Consider the following 6,189-nt stretch of genomic DNA (forward strand, 5'->3'; position numbering starts at 1 on the left):
GATAAATAAAAGAAAAGGAATCGATACATGAATAAGAAGAAGAAGGGGGGACAACAAGACATAATACCTGTACAACAAGAGATCGAGAAGAATGAAAACTGGAGAAACAAATTAAAAGAAGAAATACAATGAGAAAAGAAAATGATTGAGGAAAATAAGTGAGCAGACTTGATAAATGATATGGCAATATAACAGGAAAAATCTTTCACATATCATAGTAATTTTAATTTTTATAATGATATAATCTATCAAACAAATTTGTAAGAAACAATAAAAAAAAATAATGTCTGGAGGTATCGGGGTTCGAACCCGAGGCCTCTCGCATGCAAAGCGAGCGCTCTACCGCTGAGCTATACCCCCTTATCTGACGCCCACTGGATGCCTAATAGGCATTATTTAATAATGGATTGGTATTGACAGTGTGATCATGACTCAGACAGATTCTATCTATAGTTGGAACAAAATGAAATTAAAAAAAATAGACCTATCAGATGCACAAAAGCACAAGAAACCAAGTAGGCTTATTTTACATGTTGGGTTTCATAATGGATGTATACCAAAATTCCTTTATTTAATACCAATAATTTACTGTTGCAAGATACCAACTCTGTATTTAAATTAAAAATTAAATTCAATTAAAAAATGGTTTATTAAAACATGCCTCGCAACCAAAGGCTGAATAGTAACATGTGTACAATTTACAACAACAGAATCAGATATCAGTACAAACATGAAATGGTAAAAATTGAATACAATTACCATGATAACTTCTTATTTAAATACGAGGAAATAAATTGTTGAAAAAACGCACATTGTATTGAACATTATACAAACTTATAACCACTGCATGTATATTATACATGTATAGGTGTGAATAAAAATTACTAGAAAAGGGTGATGTGGAATGATAGAGATAGGCAAAGGAAGACAGACAGAGAAAAGGTAAGTAAAGGAAAGGGTAATTGATAATACATATTGATAGAAAGTAAAGAGAGAGGATTGGACCTGAAAGATAAAGAAAGTATAGAGCGTAGAGGGCGATATAGAATGAGGAGGACATAGAGATGTATATCTCTATGGAGGAGGACAATCCTGGCAAATAAAAACATTACATTCATCATATCGTCGGGGGAGGGGGAGGGGTTTAACAAATTCATCTAGTTCTCATTTAGTAAGTGTATGAAGTAGGGGATTGGACTATTTTGGAATCGGCGGGTTTTGCATTTAAATTTAGTTGATTATTTGTACCGAAGTGTTGTCTTTATTTTTCATCTTATTTGGTAAACTTTTTTTTGTAGGCCTATTCGTAATGTGCCAGTAAAAGGCTAGCCTTTTAGCCTTTACTCCGATAATAACATTTTTTTTCCTCATACATAGTATATAAAGTACAACTACAAAATGAAGTATACAGCAATATAACAAAGAAAACTAATATACATCTTAAAATACATTTTCCGAACAAAACGCATAACGCATAAATACAGATAGAAAGCAGTTATTTTCACTCGAATTTAAAACTATTCCATAACATTACATTATTGTTCCAAGGAGATAATTTGATCAAAATTATCACATTATTAATTTTGATAGAGCATTCACCAAGTAATACTTCAAGCCATTGTATATTAAGAAATCGAATAAAATGTAATTTGTTTCCTACGCTGTGTGTGCTCAAAGAGCCCCCAAGATTTTTCCTGGTGATGATCCGTGTATTATTCCTTTGTATGCTGCATCCCCGTGTATTCTGGAAGATGAGAAAATTTTGAACAATGTAATGAAAATGACTTTAATTTTGTAGTGAAATCTGTTTTTTTTTCCTTGTGCTTTTCAAATTTATTTTGATCAAAATTACTTCGATTTTTAAGTGAAGACCCCCTCTTTTCTTCTTTTTTTTTTTGCTTTTCAAATTCACAAAATTTACATCAGCATTCCCCCCCCCCCAAAAAAAAATATATATTGTTCCCAGTGCCCTACATACTTCAATCCAAATATTAGAAACTTAAGCATCACATTATGAAATGCATGATATATTTCCAAAGGAAAAGAAAATGTATTGGAATATCATACCAAACTGGCTTAGTTTGTCATTACAAAATATGATACTATCAAAAAAAATTGTATTGAAATTTTCTTAACTTCTAGTCTATAATGTGGAGACTTGAGGGATAGAAAAACAGGTTGCAACTGCCGACTTATTCATGTTAAAGCTGATACCTCTTGATGCTTGAGGGAATAAATCTTGTATTGTAGTAATAAATATATCATATATAATTTTGGACGACATAAAGGCAAAATCTCTCTTTTTAGTATCAAGATGTTGGAAAAATCAATGTTATCATGCCATGTGTCACCGCACCCTGAGCAAGATCTCTTGTTCTTTAGTGCAATTGACATCTTGTTGTTCTCGTTAGAAAAAGAAAATGAGCCGTTTACATTTAGACCTTTTCTAACGAGAAAATCCCCTCTTCTTATTTTGCCTCCTGTGTTAGCAATGTGATCAACTTGAAAAATGTCAGAATTATTATTTTTTCATTTTTTTCATTGTCGTACCTGTAATTAATGTATTGTTAAAAGCCATTTTGTTTTCGCTTTTCTTCTTTGTCGCCCTCACGTGTTGGGGGTTATCGCAAGCATCAAAATCCCTTCCACGACTAAAAAAAACCAACATAATCTTACCTTACAAGAAGTTAAAGTATGTTTTCAAGCTGAATGAATTCGAAATAATTTCGCCGTAATATGATATACAAAAATACGTTTAGCATTACATGCAGCGTATTTGCTTTATGCCTTCTTTTTGTTGATACAAATCAAAACACCAAAAGGGAAAACTGTGGAAGGAGTCAATCGGAAATTACATATTTTCACAAACGAAAAGTGGAAAATAAATGACTAGAATCTTTCAAAGGGTAATATGCAATTCAATTCGATTTTCAATTCAAATAAAATCATTTATTTTCGTCCATTTTCACAAAATTAGATTTTTTTTAGAATGAATCATACAAAATCGTTTGTCATAAAAGAATACAAAATATTTGTTGAAAGAAGAAGGCGTAGTACCTTGTTGATAAAAATCAAAACACCAAAAGCAAAAGCTTTTGACGGGATAAGCCTGTAACAGAAATACAACAAAAATACAAATACGAGAAGGGAAGAAGGGAAGGGAAAGTTCGTCAAGGTTTCTATGAAAACAAAGAAGGTCGAAGAGAGACTTTGGATTCATGTCGATTGAGCGCTAGGAGTATGATGATGTAATAAAACCATCAAAGAGAGAGAAAGGGGGGGGGGTATTTTACTATAAAAGGTATACTCTGTTCTCTTTCCTACTATGCCTACACTGGTTTGCCATCAGTGTGTTGATCGATTGTTTGAAGCAAAATGTCAAATTTTTATGTAATGAACCTCGAGTATGTGTTGATGATAACAGATTAAAAAAAAACATTAACCCAGGTCATGGAGCTGTTCCATTGCCAAAATAACCGTAAAGATATAGTGAAACAGGAAACAGGAAAATTCATAAGACGGAAACTGCTTTAGCCACCTGTCAGCTATTGAAACCTACAGTAAAAATATGGCTTTGTCATGTTACCATTACCATGGAAACCTCGATTTGAATTGCTGTTGAGCCTTGATACCACAGTTGTTCTTTACGGTACTATATAGGCGCAGAACTGCCCATCCCTCGATCCCCTCCATGATTTTTCTCAATATTTTTTGGATGGAGATATGAAAATATAGGGCCTAAATGCTTCGTGTGTGGTAACGCTTTTCGTATTCCTCCGATTTTTTTTAGAATATTTTATTTGATAAAGGATTAATTTCATCTCAAGTTGAACAATAAAAATTTTAAAAACTAAAGGCGAAATATAATACAACATTATGGGAACCTCATGGAAAGCAATTCCCTTGAACAAAAATGTATATCATTTATAAGCGACAAATACAAATTCTGGATAACTGTATATAGGAGTGAGAGCCTTTCGTTAACCTACAGAGGGATGAAGTAAATCATTTTAGCAAGGAAAACTGTTTTTTGGCGGGGGTCGGGGAGCATCACCTCCATCATAATTGTCTTCACCATCATACCATGGTAGAAGGACCATGATCATACCATCGCCACCCTTATCGTTTACTACCCCACTTATCAGTCACCATAGTCAGTGTACCATCATCACCACTACAACTATATGCTTATTTACTATGCCTACATATTCATAAATCAAAGGGAATATTTTTTTCGTCACCGCCGCCACCCGCTACCGCCTGCGCCATTCCGATCAACGCCACCAACAATCCTTTAGAGATCGTGCAGAGTATATGACGGTTCTGATTTTCGCCTTCTGTTTTCAAGGTTGAGGGGTTCGAATCCCAGCCAAAAGTTAATTGATTTCCATCTGCATGGTATTCCTCGACATCACGCTATAACTGTAGCCTTAGGTAAGACCTTTTAGAAATGACTGTACGTTAATTGTCATGACAGCAAAAAACAATTGACGCCTTAAGCATATTTTTAGAGTAGAGATGAGCGCCGATTTAAAAAAAATGTCATTTATTTTTTTTTCGTTTTAAGCTGGATCCCATAGTTACAATTAGGGATAATGCCATCTATTGCCACTGTCAACGGCGGCATAAGATTCACATCTGCGGGACTGAACATGAAACTCGTCAACCCCCGGGTTTTTTTTTTCAAAAAAACACAATATAGGACCCCATTGGAAATAAGCCTTTCGGCTTTCATGGGCTATCCTGTCAAGGTATTCTTAAATTTCATTGTAATCTCCTTTGACATTCTTGACGAATAAAATCAATCAATCAATAATAAAAACATTCACAAGGTATTCTATTACACTTGCAAGTTCGATTTGAATTCCAAGGACATTCAGATTGATGGGGGGGGGTCTTTGTTATTAATATTTTGATTGATTGATTTACTTATGTATTTCCTTTCAACAAATAATATAATCGGAGTAACAGTAAAAATATATGTTTGAAATAATACATAAAGTCCAAAGACATTTCATAACAAATATTGAAGTTCAATTAAGTGAACGGAGGGACTTACCAAGAAAAGCAGAGCTTGTTAAAAAGAGAAAAGTACCTAAACTTAGTTCCAATAGTAATTAACATGATTACCATAACCTATATACAGGAGACGGACAGAAAACGAGCATAAAGCGAAAAAGCGACAGCAAAAAAATGGAAAGTAATTTAGATAATTGATAACTATAATAAAGATAAATTTTTAAGTAAAATTATAAGAGGGGAAAAGGTAGGCAAAGTAAAGAGGGAGGGAGAAAAGGGCGGTGCAAGTATAACTGAAAATAAAAGGAGGAACATGGCGGGTACACGGGGTACACAGGTCATTATTCACTGTAGTGACATCATTTAGAATACAATATATTTGACAAATTTATTGATAGTTAAAGATTAGATTTAAGTATTTGGTTACAGTTATATGTTAGCTTGACTTGCTGGTTTCTTTTTTAGGAGAATATTAATGTCTGGTGATTCTTTAAAGTCTCATTGGGCAGTGAATTCTAATATACTGGTCCAAAAAAAGAAGAAATAGTTTTTATGTTAATATTGGGTTGGGGGTAGGTGATAACAATTACATTGTCTCGTTTGGTAATCATGAATGAAGGAGTTTTTACAGATCGTGTTTGAACAGATTGTGGATAGATCATAGTTAGTTTATACATAAATTGGGCGAGTTAGAAAACCTATAAATCATTCACTTTAAGAAATATCAATTTGGAAAAAAAGGGACATCTGTGTGTGAGCTTGAAAAATTGAGGGCCTTCTTCTGCAACAACAGTATCCTTTGTAACTGTGTTTGGATTGCACAACCCCATGCCAAAATGCCATGTATGGTGATATTAATGTATGATATAACGTAAGTATAGAGTGAGATGGAACAAAATATTTGAGTTTGTTTATAATTCCGATGTTTCTTAAAATTGTTTTGCATACATTATCAATGTGTGGTTTTCATAATTGTTTATTGTCGATAATAACACCCAAGAATCTTATTTTGGAAGGATATAATCACCAAAACAAGCAACGAAACATGAGCACCCGAATAGTATTTACATCATCAACACCAAAATGAACTTGAGTTTGCCACTCGCAAAAAAAAAAGAAACTGCTGGCAATCCCGGTTGGCGATTGGATGGGACGCCAGACGACACAGAC

At 33.7% G+C, this 6,189-nt stretch overlaps 1 non-coding gene across 1 annotated transcript; it reads right to left on the reverse strand.

Annotated features, from left to right (window-relative positions):
• Nucleotides 1-288: 288 nt before the first annotated feature.
• TRNAA-UGC lies at nucleotides 289-360 on the reverse strand. Its single transcript has one exon. It is a non-coding gene; the product is annotated as a tRNA-Ala (tRNA).
• Nucleotides 361-6,189: the final 5,829 nt, after the last annotated feature.

Source organism: Lytechinus variegatus, chromosome 2 (genome assembly GCF_018143015.1).
Source record: "Lytechinus variegatus isolate NC3 chromosome 2, Lvar_3.0, whole genome shotgun sequence".
NCBI lineage: Eukaryota > Metazoa > Echinodermata > Echinoidea > Temnopleuroida > Toxopneustidae > Lytechinus > Lytechinus variegatus.